General features: G+C 37.1%; 1 pseudogene; it reads left to right on the forward strand.

Annotated features, from left to right (window-relative positions):
- Positions 1 to 400: 400 nt before the first annotated feature.
- LOC140628522 (dynactin subunit 6 pseudogene) lies at positions 401 to 25849 on the forward strand (annotated as a pseudogene).
- Positions 25850 to 26566: the final 717 nt, after the last annotated feature.

Here is a 26566-nt window from a genome sequence, read left to right on the forward strand (position 1 = left end):
TAAAGTATTGCTCCAGAATAGGCTGGTCATATAGAAAGGCAATTGAAGCTTTTAAAAATGAGAAGAAAATGTGAGCTATTTTACATAGTGACGATACATTCTGAGACCAAAAGTCTATTTTGTGCAAGCTTTTTTTTTTTTTAAATCTTAGGAATATGTGGGATTTCTTATTTATTTGTTTGCTTACTTACTTATTTATGAGAGATACACACAGAGAGAGAGGTAGAGACATAGGCAGATGGAAGAGGCTCCCCGTGGGGAGCCCGATGCAACTCTTGATCCCAGGACCCATATCACGCCCTAAGCTCAAGGCAGATGTCCAACCACTGAACCACCCAGGCGTCCCAATATGTGAGATTTCTGAAGCTGCTTGATGACACTAGGAGTTATGTGTACCCTCATGGGGACTAGTATCCCAGAGCCTCTGCCTGTCAGCACACGTTATCCTATCGGTAAGTAAATTATTTTCTCTACTAATCTTGTTTGGTATCCCTTTCTAATGCTTTGGGGAAAGCTTCAGGGAGTGAATTATATCAGACTGCAGCTACCGTAAACTATGTTTGCACTATGTACCAGATTCTGTGCTAGATGTGTCACCAAATTCTGCATTATCCTAACAAATTTGGAATGTAGCTCATATGATGCCGATTCAATAAGCTAGGACTCAGAAAGGTCAGATAACTACAAATTAAGGTGTGCCACTCAGAATCTAGTCAGACTATGGTTTTCTGTGCAACATGTTATGAATAACTGCTCAAATATTAATTTTTATTTTTTTATTTTTTGAAACATTTTTATTGGCGTAAACTTGCCAAGACATAGCATAAAACCCAGTGCTCATCCCGCCAAGTGCCCCCTCACTGCCCATCACCCAGTCACCCCAACCCCCCGCCAACCTCCCTTTCCACTACCCCTTGTTCGTTGCCCAGAGTTAGGTGTCTCTCATGTTTTGTCCTCCTCACTGATATTTTCACTCATTTTCTCTCCTTTCCCCTTTATTCCATTTCACTATTTTTATATGCCCCAAATGAGTGAGACCATATAATGTTTGTCCGTCTCCGATTGCCTTATTTCACTCCGCATAATACCCTCCAGTTCTATCCACGTCGAAGCAAATGGTGGGTATTTGTCATTTCTAATGGATGAGTAATATTCCATTGTATACATAGACCACATCTTCTTTATCCATTCATCTTTCGATGGACACCGAGGCTCCTTCCACAGCTTGGCTATTGTGGACATTGCTGCTATAAACATAGGGTGAAGGTGTCCCGGCATTTCACTGCATCTGTATCTTTGGGGTAAATCCCCAGCAGTGCAATTGCTGGGTCGAAGGGCAGATCTATTTTTAACTCTTTGAGGAACCTTCACACAGTTTTCCAGAGTGGCTGCACCAGTTCACATTCCCACCAACAGTGCAAGAGGGTTCACCTTTCTCCACATCCTCTCCAACATTTGTTGTTTCCTGTCTTGTTAATTTTCACCATTCTCCCTGGTGTGAGGTGGTATCTCATTGAGGTTTTAATTAATATTTCCCTGATGGCAAGTGATGCGAAGCATTTTCTCATGTGCTTCTTGGCCAGGACTACGTCTTCCTCTGTGAAATTTCTGTTCATGTCTTTTGCCCATTTCATGATTGGATTGTTTGTTTCTTTGCTGTTAAGCTCTTTATAGATCTTGGAAACTAGCCCTTTATCGGATACGTCATTTGCAAATATCTTCTCCCATTCTGTAGGTTGTCTTTTTAGTTTTTTTCACTGTTTCTTTTGCTGTGCAGAAGCTTTTTAGCTTGATGAAGTCCCAATAGTTCATTTTTGCTTTTGTTTCCCTTACCTTCATAGATGTATCTTGCAAGAAGTTGCTGTGGCCAAGTTCAAAAATGGTGTTGCCTGTGTTCTCCTCTAGGATTCTGATGGATTCTTGTCTCACATGTAGATCTTTCATCCATTTTGAGTTTGTCTTTGTGTATGGTGTAAGAGAATGGTCTAGTTTCATTCTTCTGCATGTGGATGTCCAATTTTCCCAGCACCATTTATTGAAGAGACTGTCTTTTTTCCAGTCGATAGTCTTTCCTGCTTTGTCGAATATTAGTTGACCATAAAGCTGAGAGTACAATTCTGGATTCTCTATGTTCCATTAATCTATGTGTCTGTTTTTGTGCCTGTACCACACTGTCTTGATGACCACAACCTTGTAGTACAACCTGAAACCTGGCATTATGATGCCCCCAGCTATGGTATTCTTTTTCAATATTCCCCTGGCTGTTTGGGGTCTTTTCTGATTCCACACAAATCTTAAGATGATTTGTTCTAACTCTCTGAAGAAAGTCCATGGTATTTTGATAGGGATTGCATTAAATGTATAATTTCCCCTGGGTAACATTGACATTTTCACAATATTAATTCTTCCAATCCATGAGCATGGAATATTTTTCCATCTCTTTGTGTCTTCCTAATTTCTTTCAGAAGTGTTCTGTAGTTTTTAAAGTATACATACTTTACCTCATTGGTTAGGTTCATTCCTAGGTATCTTATTCCTTTGGGTGCAATTGTAAATGGGATTGACTCCTTAATTTCTCTTTCTTCAGTCTCGTGGTTAGTGTATAGAAATGCCACTGACATCTGGGTATTGATTTTGTATCCTGCCACACTGCCGAATTGCTGTATGAGTTCTAGGAATCTTGGGGTGGAGTCTTTTGGGTTTTCTATGTACAGTATCATGTCATCTGCAAAGAGGGAGAGTTTGACTTCTTCTTTGCCAATTTGGATTTATTTATTTATTTATTTATTTATTTATTTATTTACTTACTTATTTATTTTTGTTGCCTGATTAGTGAGGCTAGGACTTCTAGTCCTATATTGAATAGCAATGGTGAGAGTGCACATCCCTGTTGTGTTCCTAATCTTACAGAAAGGCTCCCAGTGTTTCCCCCTTGAGAATGATATTTGTTGTGGTCTTTTCATAGATGGCTTTTAAGATGCTGAGGAATGTTCCCTCTATCCCTACACTCTGAAGAGTTTTGATCAGGAATGCATGCAGTATTTGGTCAAATGCTTTCTCGGCATCTATTGAGAGGATCATATGGTTCTTGTTTTTACTCTTTATGAAATGATCAATCACATTGATTGCTTTATTGAACCAGCCTTGCATCCCGGGGATAAATCCCACTTGGTCATGGTGAATAATATTCTTAATGTATTGTTGGATCCTATTGGCTAGTATTTTGTTGCGAATTTTTGCAACTGTGTTCATCAGGGATATTGGTCTACAATTCTCCTTTGTGGTGGGGTCTTTGTCTCCTTTTGGAATTAAGGTGATGCTGGACTCATAGAATGAGTTTGGAAGTACTCCATCTTTATCTTTCCCAACAGTTTTAGTAGAATAGGTATGGTTCCTTCTTTAAACATTTGATAGAATTCCCCTGGGAAGCCATCTGGACCTGGACTTTTGTGTCTTGGCAGGTTTTTGATGACTGCTTCAATTTCCTCCCTGGTTATTAGCCTGTTCAGTTTTTCTATTTCTTCCTGTTCCCGTTTTGCTAGTTTGTGGTTTTCCAAAAATATGCCCATTTCTTCTAGATTGCCTAATTTATTGGCATAAAGCTGCTCATAATACGTTTTTAAAATAATTTGTATTTCCTTGGCATTGGTGGTGATCTCTCCTTTTTCATTCGTGATTTTATTAACTTGAGTCTTTTTTCTTTTGTTTTAATAAGGCTGGCTAATGGTTTATCTATCTTATTAATTCTATCAAAGAACCAACTCCTGGTTTTGTTGATCTGTTCCGTAGTTCTTCTGGTCTGAATTTCATTAAATTTTGCTCAAATCTTTATTAACTCTCTCCTTCTGTTCGGTGTAGGATCTATTTGCTTTTTTTTCTCTAGCTCCTTTAGGTGCAAGGTTAGCTTTTGTATTTGAGTTCTTTCCAGTTTTTGGATGGTTGCTTGCATTGAGATGTATTTCCCCCTCAGGACTGCTTTTGCTGTATTCCAAATATTTTGAATGGTTGTATCTTCATTCTCATTAGTTTCCATGAATCTTTTCAATTCTTCACTAATTTCCTGGTTGACCCTTTCATCTTTTAGCAGGATGGTCTTTAACCTCCACGTGTTTGAAATCTTTCCAAATTTCTTCTTGTGATTGAGTTCTAGTTTCAAAGCATTATGGTCTGAAAATATGCAGGGGACCATCCTAATCTTTTGGTATCAGTTAAGATCTGATTTGTGACCCAGTATGTGGTCTATTCTGGAGAAAGTTCCATGTGCACTCGAGAAGAATGTGTATTCAGTTGCGTTTGGATGTAAAGTTCTGTAGATATCTGTGAAATCCATCTGGTCCAGTGTATCCTTTAAAGCTCTTGTTTCTTTGGACATGTTGTGCTTAGATGATCTATGAATTGCTGAAAGCACCGTGTTCAATTCTCCCAGTATTAGTGTATTATTTTCTAAGTATTTCTTAACTTTGATTATTAATTGATTGATATACTGGCAGCTCCCACATTCAGGGCATAAATATTCATGATTGTTAGGTCCTCTTATTGGATATGTCCTTTAAGTATGATATAGTGTCCCTCTTCATCTCTTACTACAATCTTTGGGATAAACTTTAATTTATCTGATATGAGGATGGCTACCCCTGCTTTCTTTTGAGGACCATTTGAATGGTAAATCGTTCTCTAACCTTTCATTTTCAGGCTGGAGGTGTCCTAAGGTCTCAAATGAATCTCTTATAGACAGCAAATTGATGGGTCTTGCTTTTTTATCCAGTCTGAAACCCTGTGTCTTTTGATGGGGTCATTAAGCCCATTCACGTTCAGAGTTACTGTTAAAAGATATGAATTTAGTGCCGTCATAATACCTATTCTGTCCTTGTTTTTTGGATCGTTTCCTTGGACTTCGTATTTCTTTTATAGAATCCTCCTTAATATTTCTTGTAGAGCTGGTTTGGTGGTCACATATTCCTTCAGTTTCTGCCTATCTTGGAAGCTCTTTATCTCTCCTTCTATTCTGAATGACAGCCTTGCTGTATAAAGTATTCTTGGTTGCATGTTCTTCTCATTTAGGACCCTGAATATATCCTGCCATCCCTTTCTGGCCCACCAGGTCTCTGTGGAGAGGTCTGATGTTAACCTAATACTTCTTGGGGGATCCCTAGCTGGCTCAGTGGTTTAGCGCCTGGCTTTGGCCCAGGGCGCGATCCTGGAGTCCTGGGATCGAGTCCCCTGTCGGGCTCCCTGCATGGGGCCTGCTTCTCCCTCTGCCTGTGTCTCATCTCTCTCTCTCTCTCTCTCTCTCTCTCTTTCTCTCTCTCTCTCTCTCATAAATAAATGGAATCTTAAAAAAAAGAATAAAAAAAAACACAACCAAAAACTTAATACTTCTCCCCATGAAGGTTAGGGATCTCTTGTCTCTTGCTGCTTTAAGGATCTTCTCTTTACTTTGGAATTTGCAAGTTTCACTATGAAATGTCTGGGTGTTGAATGGTTTTTATTGATTTTAGGGGGGTATATCTCTATCTCCTGAATATGAATGCCTGTTTCCCTCCCCAAGTTAGGGAAGTTCTCAGCTATGATTTTTTCAAATACACTTTCTGGTCCTTTGTCCCTTTCGGCGTCCTCTGGAACCCCAATTAAATATAGATTTTTCCTTCTGAAGCTGTCATTTATTTCCCTTAACCTATCCTCATGATCTTTTAATTGTTTTTATCTTTTTTTCCTCAGCTTCCTTCCTTACCATCAACTTGTCTTCTGTGTGACTCCCTCATTCTTCTACCTCGCTAACCCTTGTTGTTAGGACCTCCAGTTTGGATTGCATCTCATTTAATTAATTTTAAATTTTGGTCTGATTAGATATAAATGTTGCAGTCATGATGTCTCTTGAATCCTTTATGCTTTTTTCCAGAGCCACCGGTAGCTTTATAATTGTGCTTCTGAATTGGCTTTCTGACATTGAATTATAATCCAAATTATGATTAATAATTGCCACCAAAATATTCCCAAAAGTATAGATCACAATTTTATTTACCATAGTATTTTGAACTGTTTTCATTGAGAGAGTTGGTCTAAGCAATATAATTTTCTATAATTCTAGAAATGTAAATCTGTGATCTAAATTTTAATTACTATGTTACATACTGCAGGTTGGTTAAAATAGCAAAAATATGATAATTTTCTTATTTTGAAATTTCTCTTATTTTCTATAAGTCTTATGTATTCATTTTAGTATTAGAAAATAATTTTTTTATTTTTAATTTTTTGGCTTTTTAGGTTTTTATTTTAATTCCAGTTAGTTAAAATACATTGTTCTATTAGTTTCTGGAATATACTTGTCCGTGATGAGAACCAGGTGGTGTATGGAATTGCTGAATCACTATAAATGTTCTTTTTCAAATAAATAAATTTATAAGTATTTATTCAGCATCTCTAAAGTATGTAGATATATTTAAACAGAATAGGTCGGATGTATACACACACTGACATATACATGCATATACATTGACACAATCTGAATTCTATTAGATGTTTTGCTGCCAAAGGAGTTTTATTAAAATCTTTGTAGAGAAGGAACTTATTACAGCATTCATGATAACTATAAAAATTGAAATCAAAAAGTACCTAAGAATTAGAGACCTTCATATTTTTTGACTTGGGTGGTTACATTTGTACTTACTTTGCATTAATTCATTGTTTTGTGCACTTCCTGTGATGTAGGAAAGATGTTGAGGTTCAGAGCCAATGACCAAGAAGGAATTCTTCAGAAGTCTTTGGTACAAAAAGGTGGTTTTATTAAAGCACAGAGACAGGACCCCTGGGCAGAGATAGCTGCACTGGGATAATAAAGAGTGGCCCATAATATACATTCAAGTTGGGAGGGGGTTAGGGATAGCATAAGTCTATAGCAAATTTTGGAAGCAAGGTTTCCAGAACCCTGAGGGAGCTAGCTATTTTTTAGGAAAATCTCATTTATTACTGTCTAATAAAACCTTAGTCATGAGACCCTTCAGATGTGTATTGGTGGATCATACGCCTGGGGGGTGATTGCCAACAAGTATCTTGTGGGTTGAGATAAGGGAAATTTCTAAAGGAATTTTTTTTATATGTTAGGGTAGACTTTTAAAATCCTGGGGGTGGGTAGGGATAATGTTAAGCTAAGATTGTCTTTTGCCCTTAGCAAAGCATTGACATCAAGGCAGCTGAGTTCCTAGAGGAATGTCACTGTGCTGTTTCAAGGACTTGTCAGTGTGCTGTAAGTAGTAAGGAAATTTAATTTTTTTTGTCTTTGTTTTTCACTTCACTTATGTGTGTTATCCCCCACCACCAAGAAGAAAGAAAACCAGGAAGAACTAAATTAAATTAACACTGTTCATATATGGAGGTAGAAAGAGGGAGATTTTTTTCCTTTTTTAATTTATTTTAATTTTTTTCTCTAATATTGATCCCTCATCTAGAGGGGGAAGAGTACTGTCTTGATTTGCCTTTCTGAAAAAAAAAAAACTTGGACCATGGCAAGAGCATTACTGATAATATAAAAAGCCACACAGAAAAGCTGAAAGTTCATCTTTGCTTTGTCTTTCAATTTTGTCCACAGTGAGTGGTGCCATTATGAACTTTACTTTGCTCACCACAACCTCTTCCATGAAAGTTCTGATTACATGATTTTTACAGTATTTTTTAAGTTTTTATTTAAGTTACAGTTAGCTAACATACAATGTAATATTAATTTCAAGTGTACAATACAGTGATTCAGTACTTCCATACATCACCTAGTGCTCATCATAAGTGCATTCCTTAATCCCCATCACCTATATCACCCCCTTCCATTTCCCCTCTGGTAACCATCAGTTTGTTCTCTATAGTTAACAGTCTATTTCAAATAAAATCTAAAAAGTGGGGTAGTGAGCACGTGGGTGGCTCAGTTGGTTAAGCAGCTGCCTTCAGCTCAGGTCATGATCCCAGGGTCCTGGGATCAAACCCCTTAGCAGGATCTCTGCTCAGCAGAGAGTTGGCTTCTCCCTCTCCCTCTGCTCCTTCTCCTGGTTCATTCTCTCTCTCTCTCAAATAAATAAATAAAATCTTAAGAAAAGAGTCTGTTTCTTGGTTTGAAATATATAAACTACTAAGACTGAAATAGTAAGAAATAGAAAATCTGAACAAACAGCAAATAAATTGAATCAGTAATCAAAAAACTCCCAAGAAACAAAAGTCCAGGACCACATGGAATCACAGGGGAATTCTATCAAATATTTAAAGAAGAGTTAAACTATTCTTTCTCAAACTATTCTTCTCAAACTATTCAAAAAAATAGAAATGGAAGGAAAACTTCCGGGATCCCTGGGTGGCGCAGCGGTTTGGTGCCTGCCTTTGGCCCAGGGCGCGATCCTGGAGACCCGGGATCGAATCCCACATCAGGCTCCCGGTGCATGGAGCCTGCTTCTCCCTCTGCCTGTGTCTCTGCCTCTCTCTCTCTCTCTCTCTGTGACTATCATAAATAAATAAAAAAAAAATTAAAAAAAAAAAGGAAGGAAAACTTCCAGAATCATTCTATGAGGCCACTATTATCCTGATATCAAAACTGGATAAAGACTCTACTGAAAGAGAACTACAGGCCAATATCTGTGATGAACATGGATGCAAAAATTCTCAATAAAATGCTAACAAACCAAATCCAACAATACATTTTTAAAAATCATTCACCACTATGAAGTGGGATTTATTCTGGACTGCAAAGGTATTTCAATATTCACAAATCAATCAACATGACACACCACATAATAAAAGAAAGGATAAGAACCATATGATCTTTTCTAATAGATAAAGAAAAAGCATTTGACAAAGTACAACATCCATTCATGATTTTATAAAAACCTCAACAAAATAGGTTTAGAGGGAACATACCTCAACATAATAAGGGCCATATATGAAAAACCCACAGCTAATATCAACCTCAATGGGGAAAAAATGAAAACTTTTCCTCTATGGTCAGGAACAAGACAGAGGTGACCATTCTAATCACCATTATTCAACATAGTATTGGAAGTCCTAGCTTCAGCAGACAACAAAAAGAAATGAAAGGCATCCAAATCAGCAAAGAAATAAAACTTTCATTATTTGCAGGTGATATGATATTCTATATAGTAAATCTAAAGGATGCCACCAAAAAACTGCTAGAACCGATACACGAATTCAGTAAAGTCACAGGATACAAAATCAATGTACAGAAATCTGTTGCGTTTCTATACACCAATAATGAAGCAGCAGAAAGAGAAATGGAGTAATCAACCCCATTTATAATTGCACAAAAAAGTAAGATAGCTAGGATTAAACCTAACCAAAGAGCTAAAAGACATGTAGTCTGAAAACTATAAAGTATTTTTAAAATTTGATTTTATCATCATAAGGACACTTGACAAGATCTATCCTCTGAACAAAATTTGAAGTGTATAATGCATTATTGTTGATTATAAGTAGAATGTTTCAGATGAGATCTTTAATTTATTCATCTTACTTGACTGAAACTTTATGCCTGTTGATTAATAACTCCCCTGTTTTCCCTTCCCCTTACCCCGGCAACCATAATTCCAGTCTTTGATTCTATGAATTTGACTACTTTAGACAACTCATGTAAGTGGAATCTTGCAGTATTCGTCTTTCTGTGACTGGCTTATTTCAATTAGCATAATGTCCTCAGGTTTTCTCCATGTTGTCACATACTGCAGAATTTTCTTTTGAGATCTATCACATTTTCTTTATTCATTTATCTGTGGATAGACATGTATGTTGTTTTACACTTGGCAATGAATATAAGAGTGCTGATATGTTTTTGAGATCCTGGTTTCAATTATTTCAGATAAATAATCAGAAACAGGATACTGGATCATATGGTAGTTTTATTTTTATTTTTTTGTAGAGCCACCATATTATTTTCCATAGTGGCTTTTTCTTCTTTTCTACAAATAATATTCTGTTCTTTTTCTATGCTTCTAAAATATTGGTTTATCTTTTTAATAACTAGAAATAAGAAAGTACAACAAAAGCAAAAATTTAGAAATAAAACAATGTGTGACTTCCAATATTTATATATTTCATAGATCACATATAAGGTTTAGCCTTACTGGGGGACTTACTCAAACATAATAGTGACTATTGTTATAAGTTTAAAGTAGTATAGAAGGGCAGCCCTGGTGGCGCAGCGGTTTAGCGCCGCCTGCAGCCAGCCCATGGCGTGATCATGGAGACCCGGGATTGAGTCCCATGTCGGGCTCCCTGCTTGGAGCCTGCTTCTTCTTCTGCCTGTGTCTCTGCCCCTCTCTCTCTCGCTCTGTATCTCTCATGAGTAAATAAAATAAAATCTTAAAAAATAAAGTAGTATAGAAGAATCTTTGATTAAGTTGGTGGTGGTAGGTAATGATGATATTGTATTTCTCTCAAATCTTATAGTAGTACCCAAGGAATATGTTTCCCTGATAAAACCTTCTGACTGCATTCTGTGGATTTCAAAAAATAGTGTGTTACCAAGACAAAGAACATTATTTGTGCACATGTAGCACACTTGTGTGTTATATAATGCCATATATATGCAAATACACATAAAGGTATCTTCAAAGTGTATTAGAATTTTAAAAAGGGTAATCAAGACCAGAGCTACTAATATTATAAGCTTAATCAGCTGTGGTAAACTCTTGGCCAATATTACACCTGTTCTCCACAAGATTCTTGAAGTAGATAAGAGCATGTACATTTTATAGCACTGAGGCTCAATGATATTAAGTGACTTGTCCTCAGTTACATAGCATAATCTCACTAAATCCAAAGACTATCCTGGCTGTTCTGACACGTTCCCATCTCAAGTCAGCCTTTTCTCAGAAATTCTGACTCCTCCAGAATATTCTAGCATAAAGATATTTATGGAAAGTGACCATTACTGGCCTTAACTGTCACTCTGCTCTGAGTTTGACTAAAGAAAAATTGCCAGCACACAGGTTATTTCTATGGCCCATCCACTCACATAGTTTGCTTCAGCTTCATCAGGTTTGGGAGCTGTAACATAGACGATGATTATGTGAGTCTAAGGAACTTGGATATGTCCTGGGTCAGTTCTGTGGTTGCTCTAGGGTCTGTTCCAGGGAATCACATTGCTCTCTGCCAAGGAGGTAGAGAGGCCTTCATCAAATACACATTTCTACTCTAAAATCCATAAAATTTTTCTTTAAGGCACAAATGACAAGAGGTAAAATCCTGTGCCCTGCTATTTGCAATCTGTGTGGACCTGGGTAAGACATTTAGTTGTTGGGAGGAAAGTTTTTTCCTCTAATTTAGGTTTAAATAGTCAAGGCCTGTAAATTAGATGGCAATAAATAGATTAACAGGAGAAAATGCATGCATAAGTGGGAGCACTCAGTAATGAGTAACTCAATGAATAGCCAGAAACAAAGGTATATATACCAACTTAACAAAAGGGAGAGAGGTTAGGACTTCAGTGGGAAATTCATGCAAGGTTCTGTCAGGTTTTTTGATGCTAATGACAATGGTTAGTCCATCTCCTTCTAGGCTCAACATTTCCATGTGTGTGTGAGTATGTGTGTGTGTGTTTTATTTTTGGAGAGGGGGTTATAGAAGCTGAATTCATACCTTCTGGTACTAATGGTCAGTTCTCCTTTAATCAGGAAAATTCCTGGGAGGGACAGGTCAATAGCAGTTGTATTTTTGGTAGATTCTACTTAAATTTAAATGTTTCTATGACTGCTGTTTATTCAGATATTTTCTATTTAAAATCACCTTTATGCCACTTTAGTGGATTGCTAATTCCTTCATAGGTATTCTGAACCTATTTTCTCATCTGTCATGTGTGTGTGGGGGACATCTGCTTTGCAGATTGGATCTGAAAATTTCATGGAATAATATACATAAAATACCTGACATGGTGGAGGGAGGGTGCCAATAAATGATATCATTCCTCTCCCTCTTCCTCTTACTGCATATTCTATCTCTTGGCTTTGATTACCAGCCCTAGACCCATTATTTGTTGAATCCTGTCTCACCTTAAATCACTGCTGTCTCAAGTTTTCTTGATCTATCTACTCAGCTTCTGAAAACACAGGAAAGATTTTTGTGAACACACAGGCAGAGTTCCTGCTCACAGCTTCAACTTGGAAAGAAATTTCCTCATTACACAATTCACCATAATTTACCTACTTAAAACCCAAGGACATTTAGTGGGTGCCTACCATGAGCTGAGTTCTGTATCTTCCCTTATCTCCTACAGTTCTTGCAGCCCATAGCTCACTGTCCCTGCCTCCCTCCAGAAACCTCTATCTTCCAGGCTCCATCTCCTCCTCCAGTTCTTTGTACAAGGAGGACAAGTTCCTTCTCTCTTTCAGGCCTCTATCTGCATTCTCATACCCAGAAACTAGATCACAAAGAGCCCTTCTCAGATGGTCACTCCTTAATAGTTCTCAGGAAGGTGTAAATAACAATTGCTTTATGTTCTCAGAAAGACTTAAAAATATCCATTTTCCTCTGTTCTAGTATGCTTCAATGTTAGATGCACAGGCAGTGAGCCAGAGGACCTGGGGAATGGCCTGTGGAATGAGAAATTGCTGAAAGTATGAAGAAGAGATGGCCTGAAAACCAGAGGGCTGAATCAGTGAGAAAAGGGGGAAAGGGATCAGGAGGAAGCACTTAGGAATAATTGGGAAACTGCCACAGTGTACTCCAAGTGGGCTTTAGCACCCAAAAAACTTGAGTCAGAGTTTTTGTTTTTCCCTTTGTCTTTTGTGTCTTTGTGTGACCCTAGACTATTCCTAACTTCTTTGAGCCTTAATCTCATCTGTGGTAATGGGAAAAATATTTTGTAGAAGCGCTATCATAATGATTGAAAGAGAGAAGATATATAAAGTACTTAGTATAATGCATATCACCAGGTTATTATTACTTGTACTGAATCTTAATTTCATTTTAAAATATTTTATAACATTATGTTGTGTTCTTAGTTTTTAATCTTAGAGCTATGATTCATTTTAAAAGATATTTTTCTTTCAACAAAACAAAAACATATTAAGTAAAAGTACAGACTGTGCACAGATAAAGTAAAAACCATTAAGAGTGACACTAGAATGATTGAGATCAAGGAAAGTTGCAGTAAATTCTTACATGTACTATTAAATACTAGTTACCATGTGGAATGCCAAAGATAATGAGTCAGATATTTTTGTCTTCAAAAATTCACATCTTATTAGAAGGGTTTGCTTCATATCTATACATAAAAGCAAAATAACTGGTGCCTACATCAATAATATCTTTGGTGCTATGTCCACATTGGGCAAATGATTTTCTTATCAATGTTACTTACAAAATAGTGATTAACTCAAAATTTACTGGTGCTTAACAGGATTTAGACAGTAAACTGGATGCTGAATTTACAAAAACCAGTGAAATAGGCTCCCTAATTTCAAGGGTCTCTTGGTCTAGTTGGGCAAACATATTCATTTGATGAATATTACCGAGTGAATACAATGTATCAGGGACTGTTCTAAAATTAATACCACCCAGGTAGCTAATAGTAGAGTCAGTCTTCAATTCTGGGTCTCTTGACTCCAACCTGCAATATGTTTCATTTCTAGCTACCAAAACATGTTCCATAGCTCTTTTGGCTCTACTTAAAATCTGTTAAAGTCTCTAAAAAACCTTTTTCTGGTACTTCCTCATATGGGAACCCTGGAGGTGAAAGGTTTGTCTAGCTATGACGGTTCAAGGCTCTGAGCTAGGTCTTTCATCTTCCCTTTCCCAGACAACAACTGTTTCTGAAGAACTGATCTCTTAGCACTAGACTTTACTAAGATGGCAGAAACATAGAGGCCACTGCAGCTTCATAACCCTTCATACTGGGTAAAATATCTGCCTTCCATAGAAGGGCCCAATATTGTGGTTCTCACTTCCCAAGCTCTCTGCTCCTTCTTAACACACACAAAAGTCAGGATATCTACAAATGACCTGTTGGTTTTAGCACATTACTTATCTGAGTTTTGACTGACAGTGACCTTGCCCTTTATGGGGATGCTAAGGCTTGCTGTGTGCCTGGATTTTCAAAATGTGAATCCCTTTGAGGATAACTGTCTCATTGGGAATTATACATGCCACTACATATGGAATAAGTAAAGTGTTGCCATAATAAGCAGAAAAAGGATCAGCTTAGTGTCAAGCATACTTAAATGTAAAGTCCCATATCCAGCACTCACTAGCTATCTACCCTCTATCACTGATACCTATACAAATAATATATATAATATACAATAAATATATAATGAAATTATATATAATAGTATAATACACATAATTGGCTTACTATTACTTATACTGAAGCTTAATTTCATTAAGAATATTTTATAACATAATTTTGTATTCTTAGTTTTTAACCTTAGAGTTAAGTTTTATTTTAAAAGAGAATTTTTTTCAAAGAATGAAAACATCTGGGGCAGCCCAGGTGGCTCAGCACTTTAGCGCCGCCTTCAGCCCAGGGTGTGATCCTGGAGACCCGGGATTGGGATCAGTATCGAGTCCCATGTCAGGCTCCCTGCATGGAGACTGCTTCTCCCTCTGCCTGTGTCTCTGTCTCTGTCTCTCTCTCTCTCTGTCTCTCATGAATAAATAAATAAAATCTCTTAGAAAATTTTTAAAAAAGAATGAAAACATCTATATCTATATATTTGTAAATTTACATGGCACAGAATTGATAATGAAGAAAGGTTATGATTTATTTATCTGTGTATGTTTCTCCCCCCAATTCTTCTCTGAGCATCTTGAAGACAGGATTTCTATATGCTTCATCTCTGTGTTCTCCATACCTAGCGCAGTACCTAACATATACTTGGTGTTAGTGTATTCTAGTTAATCAAATACATTCTTGGTCTCTTACTCTGCAAGGTGATATGATTCCATTTGGAAGTTCTTTTCAAAGCTTATACCCACCAGTTCCATGGAAATTACTAAGATGCTTAGAGAGAATTCAGATTTTCCTATATTATAATTTTTAACTTGCTTATTTCTATTATTTCAAAGATTTTGGGGACGCCTAAGTGGCTCAATGGTTGAGCATCTACCTTTTGGTTCAGGGCATGATCCCAGCCTTGGGATCAAGTCTCACATCAGGCTCCCTGCGAGGAGCCTGCTTCTCCCTCTGCCTGTGTCTCTGCCTCTCTCTGTGTATCTCTCATGAATAAATAAATAAAATCTTAAAAAAGATTTTTATTTATTTGAGAGAGAGAGAGAGAACATGAGCAGGAGCAGAGGCAGACGGGGAGGGAGAAGCGGACTCCACACTGATCAGGGAGTCCGATGTGGGGCTTAATTCTAGGACCCTCGGATCATGACCTAAGCCGAAGGCAGATGTTTAACTGACTGAGCCACACAGATACCCCTAACTTGATTATTTTTATTTGAGGCTTTGATTCGAATGTGGCTAGATGCGGGCCAAATTTGTTTCTTCACATTCTACACTAGGCTGGGTAATAATACACCTAACATCACACAATATAGGCAATACAATAATATTATTATTACCCAAAATGTCATTGAATTCTTTGTGGACATGCAGAGTTTATCAAAATGGTTGCATGGACTCATGGCAAAACAAAATATTCTCTTTTTCTGAGTCACTTTATGAAGTTTTATGAATGCCAAGGGAACTGAGTTTCCAACTACTTAAACAGTTGGTCCAAGGTTACACAACTATTAACTGGTAGAAATGTGATTAGAATACAGATCTATACTAGGATAAAGGTCTAGATTATTAATTATATCATGCAGAAGAATAAAAAACAACACAGCATAAAAAAAAAAAAACACAGCAAACACAGTTCGGGGAATCTAGTGTTTTTAAGCAGGTGAGGATCATATCCAAGCTGTAAACTCTATGTGCCACTAAAAATGCCATAATAAAAAACCAGCAGTCAATGAAATAATTCTTTATATAAGTCATGATGGTAGTGCTAAGGATCTAGAAAAACTTGAACTCAAATCCTAACTCCACTCCAACTTTTGGTTTCCATTTATATAATTGGCATTAATAGCAAGATGTTATGAGAATTAAGGAAGAGGAAATGCTTAACCTGGGGCCTAGTGCATAGACTTGTTCTTTACCAATGTTGGATGACCCATTCCTTTTCTTTGATCCTAGGCAATGTTAAGCATTAACCCCTTTAACCATAGATAAAATTTCTGTTACAAAAGCAAATGTGATGATTGCTCTTGTCTCTCTCCTTGTTGGTGAAGATAAAAGATGGGAGTTAAAGTTCAAATAATTAGGAAATAATACTTAAGCAATATTAATGAAATATTTAATAATTGTAAATCCAAACATTGGAATGCTATGCTCTTAAAAATGATTTTACTATTCTTTTTTATTTTATTTTCCTGTATATTTTTATTGGAGTTCAATTTGCCAACATATAGTACTATTCTTTTTTTAAAAGATTTTATTTATTTTTTCGTGAGAGACACAGAGACATAGGCAGAGGGAGAAGCAGGGTCCTCGAAGGGAGCCTCATGTGGGACTCAATCCCCGGATCCCAGGATCACAACCTGAGCCAAAGGCAGACACTCAACCACTGAGCCAACCAGATTTTCTATTCTTAAATTATATATTCTTTCAATGTTATTCTAATAGGGGCATATTAACATGGTTATGTTGAGTTCCACTGGGATTGTATTAAGTCTGTAAGTGAAATGTATAAATCTAGAGAAATATGTATAGGATCTATGTGTGGAAAACTACAAAACTCTGATGAAAAATCAAAGAACTAAATAAATGGTGAAATATTCCATATATACATATAGGAAAATTCAATAGTCCAGACATCTGTTCTTCCCAATTTGATTTATGGATTCAATGTAATTCTAATCAAAGTAAGAGTAAGTTATTTTGCAGATATTGAAAACATGATTTTATATTTATGTTCAAAGACAAAAAATAAGAATTGTCAACACAATATTGAAGAAAAAAGAAGTTGGAGGGCTGGTACTATCTAACTTCAAATCTTCCCATAAACCTACAGTAATCAAGACAGTATAGTATTGGAAAAATAATTAAAAGAGATATATGGAACAGAAGAGAGCCAAGAAATACACCCATAAAAATATACAAAAATGATCTTTGATTAAGGAGCAAAGGTAATTTAATGGAAAAATACAGTCTTCTCAACAAATGGTGTTAGAACAACTGGACATCCACTTTCAAACTAAATAAATGTAGACAAGACCTTACATCTTTCACAAAAACTAACCTAAACTGGACCATAGATCTAAAAGCAAAACACAAGGCTATGAAACTCTCAGAAGATAACATAGGAAAAATCTGGGTGACCTTGGGTTTGGAAATCATATTTTAGATACAATACCAAATGTGCAATCTATGAAAGAAAAAACTAATAACTTAGAGTCAGTTAAAATTAAACACATGTGCTCTGCAAAACACTTTTTTCTTTTTAAAAAGTTTTTATTTAAATTCCAGTTAGTTAACATACAGTGTAATATTAGTTTCAGGTGTATAATATAGTGATTTAACACTTATATATATCACCCAGTGTTCATCACAAGTGTACTCCTTAAATCCCATCACCTATTTAATCTATCCCCCACCACCTAGCCCCCTACTCTGGTAATAATCAGTTTTGCTCTCTATAGTAAAGAATCTGTTTCTTGGTTTGCCTCTCTCTCCTTTTCCCCCTATGATTATTATATTTCTTAAATTCTACACTTGAGTGAAATCATATGGTATTTGTCTTTCTCTAACTTATTTTGCTTAGCATAATACTCTCTAGCTCCATCCATGATATTACAAATGGCAAGATTTCATTCTTTTTGATAGCTGAGTAATATTCCATTGTGTACATATATACCACATCTTTATCCATTCATCAATCGATGGATACTTGGGCTGTTTCCATAATTTGGCCATTGTAAATAATACTGCTACAAACATTGGGGTGCATGTATACTTTTGAGTTAGTATTTTTATATTCTTTGTGTAAATACTTAGTAGTATACTTGCTGGATTGTAGCATAGTTCTTTTTGCAAAACTCACTCTTAAGAGAATTCAAAGACAAACCAGAGGCTGGGAGAAAATTTTTGCAAAATACATATCCAAATAAAGGTCTGGCATCTAAAACATACAGAGAAAAAACTCAACAAGAACAAAACAAACAACCTAATTAAATATAGGCAAAAGATATGAACAAATATCTCACCAAACAAGAGATACAGATGGCAAATAAGCATGTGAAAAGATGCTCAACATTATAGTTCTTTAGCGAACTGCAAATTAAAATAACAATGGGAAACCACTACAAACTTATCAAAATGTCAAAAATCCAAAACACTGCCAAATGCTGGCAAGGATGTGGAACAACAGGAATTCTCATCCATTACCAGTGAGAATGGGAATGCAAAATAGTACAGCCAATTTGGAAAATAGTTTGGCAATTTCTCACAAAACTACACATTACCATATAACATGATCGATCAATTAAACTCCTTGACATTTGCCCAAATGAGATGAAGATAATATCTATACAGGAGAGATGCTAGGAAGATAGTGGCGCAGAAGGATCCTAAGCTTGCCTCATCCTACAGATACGACTAGGTAACACTCACATCAGCATAAATAAACCAGAATATGAACTGAAGAGTGGCAGAACAAATTCTGCAACTAAAAGTACAGAACAGGTCACATTAAAGAAGGTAGAAGGGTGAAGACATGGTTTGGGAGCAAATCTGCAGGATCTGCTCTAGGAGAGCCCTGAGGGCAATAGAATGCTGAGTTCCCACCCTTGAAGAGACAGTAGGACAAACAGCTCACAGAGATACAGACTGGAAGTAGCAGTTTGAAACACAGTGGGGGCAGACAAGAGGGAGAATGATTTACTCATCTCAGAGTGTGATCCAGAGAATTAGGGATCAGGGGAGATCCCTCCAGGAACAAAGGAGCTGGCACATGCCATGTTCCTCCCCAACACACCCAGCATAAACACAAAGCCACCCGTGGGAACCAGCATGGTGCCTATACTCACTCCCTAACTTACACCAAAACCTGCTCCTCATGCTTCTGTGGATATACCCTTCCTAGTCATACTTGCCTCAGTTCCAGCACTGTGGACCCCTCCCCCAGAAGACCTGCATAAATCCCACCAACACTTAATCTCCTGATCCACATGTTTTATGAGAATTCAGTTCCAGTGGTGGTGGTGGCAGGTCTCACTTAGCAATCAGACTGGTGTATATCTTGTTAAAACACATGCCACCTTCACCAGGAAACAAACACAGCTCATAGTAGGCAAAGAGAGCCACAGAAGACAACTGGACTGAAGGAAAAACCAGCCAGAACTCTACAGAAGGCACACAATACACACAGGAGACACTCCCTGAAGTTCCAGGTCCTAGGGAACAGAGGATACTGCACTGCAGGGCAGAATAGGACCTATTTTTCATAAGGCCATTCCTTTCAAGAGCAAAAGACATAGCTGACTTTTCTAAAATAAAGAAACAGAAGTGGTAGACAAAATGAGGATACAGAGGAATATATCCTAAATGAAAGAACAGAACAAAATCACAGCAAGAGACCCAACCAAGATGGATAAAAGTAATACACCTGATAGAGAACTTAAAGTAATGGTCATAAAGATACGCACCAGACTTGATAAAGAGTGGAAGATATCAGTGAGAACTTAACAAAGAGATAAAAAAGAGCCAATCAGAGATGAAGAACACAATAAATGAAATTTAAAATACACTTGATAAAATAGATAGGAGGCTAGATGAAGCAAATGAATTAAATAATGACCTGGAAGACAGAGTAATAAAAACTAATCAAGCTGAGTGAATGAGAGGAATAATTATGCAAATGAAAAATAGTCTTAGTGAACTCAGTGACTCAAGCATAATTATATGCATATTGTAGGGATCCCAGAAGGCGAAGAGAAAGAAAAGGGGGAAGCAAATTTATTTGAAGAAATAATAGCTGAAAATCTCCCTAATCTGGGGAAGGAAATAGATATCAGGGTTCAGGAGGTACAGAGATTCCCAAAAAAAACAACACAAAAAGCTCCACACCAAGACACATAGTAACCAAAACGGCAAAAAACTAGTACTAAAGAAAAAATTTAAAAGCAGCAAGAGAGAAGAAGACACTTATATACAAGGGAAATCCTATAAGGCTATCAGCAAATCTTTCAGCAAACTTTGCAGGCCAGAAAGGAGTGGATGATATATTCAAAGTGCCAAAAGGGACAAATCTTCAGCCAAGAATACTTTATTCAGCAAAGTTATCATTCACAATAGAAGGAGAGACAAAGAGATTCTCAGACAAGCAAAAACTAAAGGAGTTCATGAGCATGAAACCAGCTCTATAAGAAATATTAAAGAGGACTCTTTGAGTGGATGGGGTGCCTGGGTGGCTCAGTTGGTTAAATGTCTGCCTTCGGCTCAGGTCATGATCCCGGGGTCCTGGGATTGATCCCCACATCAGGCTCCATGCTCAGTGGGGAATTTGCTTCTCCCTCTCCCTCTGCTCCCCCTCCTACTCATTCTTTCTCTCTCTCATAAATAAAAAAAAAAATCTGGGCAGCTTGGGTGGCTCAGTGGTTTAGCGCCTGCCTTCAGCCCAGGGTGTGATTCTGGAGACCCAGGATTGAGTCCCACCTCAGGCTCCCTGCATGGAGCCTGCTTCTCCCTCTGCCTGTGTCTGTGCCTCTCTCTCTGTGTGTGTCTCTCATGAATAAATAAAAATCTTAAAAAAAATAAAATCTTTAAAAAAGAAGACTCTGAGTGGGAAGGTAAGATCATAAGTTATAGTATAAAAATTTTATAAACCCCACAAAATCAGTAAAAATAAATATTTCTGTAAAAATTAGTCAAGGGATTCATAAAATAAAACAATGGAAAATATGACACCATATACCCAAAATGTGGGGATGAGATGAGTAAAGAATGGATTCAAACTTAAGTGACCATCAATTTAATATAGACTGCTACATGCAGAAGATGTTATATACAAAAACTTAATAGTAACCACAAATCTAAAACCAGTAATAGATAAGAAAAGAATAAAGAGAAAGAAACCAAGTATATCACTAAAGAAAGTTAAAAAAAAACAAAAAAAAAAACAAAATGTGAAAGAGAACAAGAGAAGAAAGGATCAAGGAAAAATTACAAAAGCACTGGTAAGACAAGTAACAAAATAGAAATAAAATAAAGATCTATCCATAAGTAATTCAAATGTAAATGAACTAGATGTTCCAATCAAAAGACATAGGGTGACAGAATGTATTTTAAAAACCAAGACCAATCTCTATGTTGCCTACAAGAGACTCATTTTAGACCTAAAGACATCTCCATATTGAAAGTGAGAGAATGGAGAAACATCTATTATGCAAATGGATGTCAAAAGAAAACGCAAGTAGCAATGCTTATGCTGGACAAAACAGACTTTAACATTAGGGCAGCCCGGGTGGCTCAGCGATTTAGCACCACCTTCCACCCAGGGTGTGATCTGGGAGACCTGGGATCAAGTCCCATGTTGGGCTCCCTGCATGGAGTCTGCTTCTCCCTTTGCCTGTGTCTCTGCCTCTCTCTGTTTGTGTCTCTCATGAGTAAATAAATAAAATCTTAAAAAAAAAAGATTTTAACAAGAAATGAATTTATATTACTGTATAATAATAATAGGGACAATCCAAGATGATGTAACAATTGTAAATAGTTATGCACCCAACATAGGAGCACCCGAGTACATAAAACCATTGATAACAAACATAAAGGAAACAATTGATAGAAATACAATAATAATAGGAGACTTTAACACCACATATACATTGATGAATAGATCGTCCAAACAGAAAATCAGCCAGGAATCAGTGGCTTTGAGTGACACACTGGACCAGATGGATTTAACAGAAATATTCAGAACATTCTGCCCTAAAACAGAAGAATATACATTATTTTCAAGTGCGCATGGACCATTCTCCTAAATAGATCACATATTAGCCCCAAAAAACAAGTTTAAACAAATGAAGAAGATTGAAGTCATACCATGCATTTTTTTTTTTTACCACAATGCTTTGAAACTAGAAATCAACCACAAGAAAAAATCTAAAAAGACCACAAATACATCACTTGGCAACAGGGAAATACAAATCAAAGACACAATGAGATATTACCTTATACCAGTTGGGATGGCTAAAGTTAAAAAGACAAGAAACAAATGTTGGCCAGGATGTGGAGAAAGGATAAACCTCTTGCATTGTTGGTGGGAATGCAAGCTGGTGCAGCCACTCTGGAAAACAGTGTGGAGTTTTTTCAAGAGTTTAAAAATAGAGCTACCCTACAACCCAGCAATTGCACTACTAGGTAATTACCCCAAAGATACAAATGTAGTGATCTGAAGGGGCACCTGCACCCCAATGTTTATAGCAGCAATGTTCACAATAGCCAAACTGTGGAAAGAATCGAGATGTCCATCAACAGATAATTGGATAAAGAAGATATAATTCTGCTCGATTTTTTTTAATTAACTGTCTTCTGCTGGGTGAAAGTTTTATTTGCTGTTCCTTCTCCAACTCTTTTAGGTGCAAGGTTACCTTTTGTATTTCAGTTCTTTCCAGTTTTTTGATGGATGCTTGTATTGCAAAGCATTTCCCCCTCAGGACTGCTTTTCTGTATCCCAAAGATTTTTCACCATGACCAAGTGGGATTTATCCCCGGGATGCAAGGCTGGTTCAACACTTGTAAAGCAATCAACGTGATAGATCATATCAACAGGAGAAAAAACAAGAACCATATGATCTTCTCAATAGATGCAGAGAAAGCATTTGACAAAATACAGCATCCATTCCTGATCAAAACTCTTCAGAGTGTAGGGATAGAGGAACATTCCTCAGCATCTTAAAAGCCATCTAGGAAAATACCACAGCAAATATAATTCTCAATGGGGAAACACTGGGAGCATTTCCCCTAAGATCAGGAACACGGCAGGGATGTCCACTCTCACCACTGCTATTCAACATAGGACTAGAAGTCCTAGCCTCAGCAATCAGGCAACAAAAAGAAATAAAAGGCATTCAAATTGGCAAAGAAGAAGTCAAACTCTCCCTCTTTGCAGATGACATGATATTCTACATAGAAAGCCCATAAGACTCCACCCCAAGATTGCTAGAACTCATACAGCAATTCGACAGGGTGGCAGGATACAAATTAATGCCCAGAAATCAGTGGTATTTCTGTACACTAACAATGAGACTGAAGAAAGAGAAATTCAGGAGTCAATCCCATTGACAATTGCACCCAAAAGCATAAGATACCTAGGAATAAACCTAACCAAAGAGGTAAAGGATCTATACCCTAAAAACTACAGACCACTTCTGAAAGAAATTGAGGAAGACACAAAGAGATGGAAAAATATTACATGCTCATGGACTGGAAGAATTAATATTGTGAAAATGTCAATGTTACCCAGGGCAATTTACACATTAAAGCAATCCCTATCAAAATACCATGGACTTTCTTCAGAGAGTTGGAACAAATCATCTTAAGATTTGTGTGGAAGCAGAAAGGACCCCTATGGCCAAGAAGCAGATGAGAAAATGCTCTGCATCACTTGCCATCAGGGAAATACAAATCAAAACCACAATGAGATACTACCTCACACCAGTGAGAATGGGGAAAATTAACAAGGCAGTAAACAACAGATGTTGGAGAGGATGTGGAGAAAGGGGAACCCTCTTGCACTGGTGGTGGGAATGTGAGCTGGTGCAGCCACTCTGGAAAACTGTGTGGAGGTTCCTCAAAGAGTTAAAAATAGATCTGCCCTACCACCCAGCAATTGCACTGCTGGGGATTTACCCCAAAGATACAGATGCAATGAAACGCCTGGACACCTGCACCCTGATGTTTATAGCATCAATGTCCACAATAGCCAAACTGTGGAAGGAGCCTCAGTGTCCATCGAACGATGAATGGATAAGGAAGATATGGTCTATTTATCAATGGAATATTACTCAGCCGTTAGAAACGGCAAATACCCACCATTTGCTTCATCGTGGATGGAACTGGAGGGTATTATGCTGAGTGAAATAAGTCAGTCGGAGAAGGACAAACATTATATGGTCTCATTCATTTGGGGAATATAAAAAATAGTGAAAGGGAATAAAGGGGAAAGGAGAAAAATGAGTGGGAAATATCAGGGAGGGAGACAGAATGAGAAATAAATAGAGACCCAGAGTTAGGAGAGATTCCTAACTCTGGGAAACGAACTAGGGGTGGTGGAAGGGGAGGTGGGCAGGGGGTGGGAGTGACTGGGTGATGGGCACTGAGGGGGGCACTTGATGGGATGAGCATTGGGTGCTATTCTATATGTTGGCAAATTGAACACCAATAAAAAATAAATTTATAAAAATTATAGAGGTATATTTTATTTAGGTTTACACTGACAAAACCAAGAATGTGAAATCAAAGATGAAAGTAAAGATGAAAGATGTACAAATGAATACCTCAACCTTAGCAAGGAATGGACAACTCTCCTCCATTTTGGGATTTTGGGATACTCCTTCTCTGTCAATTTCTCTGGCTCACTTTCCCTGTGCCACTACACAGTATTCCTTAGTATTCCCACTACAGTGTGTACCCATTTATATCTCAGCGTCTATGTTTGTTTTTATTTGTCTGCTTCCAACATACAGTTGTGAAATCTATGACTATGACAAACAATGTTTCATTGATCTTTGAATATCCAGGGTAAAGAACACTTGTGTAAATACCGTGGGCAGAACTATTTGCTGTCATAGTAAATATTTTATAGGCAACACAGATAGGAAAAATGCACACTTGTAATAAGGACTTGATATAGTGGATACTATTTTTGAGGTATAATTTCTATAACTTTTGAGATCAGCTTTCAAGCAAACTTTTTGTGTACTGTGAGGCTTTCTAGGATAATCTCATTAACAAAAATATTTTTAGCAGCCCACCTGCTATCTAGCAAAGTACCCATAAAGCCTGACTTTAGCACAGTGTTTTTAATAGCACCTCAGTTGTGCATGTCTTACAACTTTAAGCTTTACAAGATATACTCAAAACCCACGTATTTCTTAATATTTCCTATATATTGTATCATCTTTTACTCAACTCCATTTAAAGGAAATTTTATATCAGTAATGAAAATACAAAACATGCATTATATGCTATGGTAAACATTTAAAAAAATAAGTCCATGAGAGACAGGGGCCAGACCATGGCAGAGAAGGCTCAAAAGAGTAAAGATTCCTCCTGGAGCAGTTGTGTATGTAGAAAGTGAAACCTGGGGTGATATAACTACAGGACCTAGGACAGTGATTCACTCTAAAGCACAAATTATTGCAGAAGTCAGGCTAATAGTGGGTGAAGTAACCTATTTGAAGAACAGGTGCTTATCATAAATGCTTACCTTGATAATATCACCCCTAATGCTGATGATCCAGACCTGAAACCTATGATCATTGGCACCAATAATGATTTTGAAGTTGGCTGTTATTCCCAAGCCATGAAAAATGGGAAATCATAATGTTATTGTATCAAAAGCATATGTGGAATGAAATGTAATACTGACAAGTGGTTGCATCACTGTGGCTTGTTGCAATCTGAATACATTTGAGGTCATCCCTGAGAATACAGTGATTGATGGTGCAGACTGAGCAACCACAGCCTGAGATAATACAGCTGGATTTCATGATGAAAATCTTGCCAAACTAAGACCACCTAAAGAAGACTATGAAAGGGAGCTCAACTCCAGTAACATGGAAGACAACAGTGAGATACCACCTATGGACTTGGTAATAAAATAACCCTAGAAAGTTAAACCAGTTAAATAAACACATGGTGAGATAGTATCAGTTTATCAAGACTTCCAGTGGCTTTGGAAGAACATACTTGGGACTCACCACCTGGGCTCTAATTGCAAGCTTAACTGAACTACCTTTTGATTTTCTAATATAGCCTCTACACTATAATTCAGGGAAAGGAGGAACACTAAATGAGAGCACTAGAATTCCATTCTGCACATAATAAATTTAGAGAAATTTCTTATTTATACATTAGTCTTGTATGAATTTACTTTGTATAGCTCAGCCCCCAAGTCAGTCAATTTAGTCTATGAGTCCTTAATATTCTGATAAAATAGTTTCTGACCCTTTAGAACAAAGAACAAATCAAAGCCCAGATGATGTATTTTGCAATCTTCACTCTGTGGGACTTCTCCATAGCAAGGCTATCAGCCTTCTTTTACTAACAATTTCTGTCATACTGAGACTGAACCTAAACTTCATAACAGACATTCTAGGCAGTTAAGCTAAGTAGTAGGACAAACCCTGACATGCTGGTGACAGAAAAAGTAGCAACTGGAAGGAAGAAGAAAGAAACCATTTTATCATAGCATCTTACTGCAATGTGGTGATAGCTCTTGGGGCAAGATGATAGATTTTCATTGGTTGAATAGTATCAAGTTTAGAAAGGGTACTTTACACTACTCTCTTATTAATCAATGAACACACACTA

The sequence above is a fragment of the Canis lupus genome, chromosome X (genome assembly GCF_048164855.1).
Source record: "Canis lupus baileyi chromosome X, mCanLup2.hap1, whole genome shotgun sequence".
In the NCBI taxonomy this organism is placed as follows: Eukaryota; Metazoa; Chordata; class Mammalia; order Carnivora; family Canidae; genus Canis; species Canis lupus.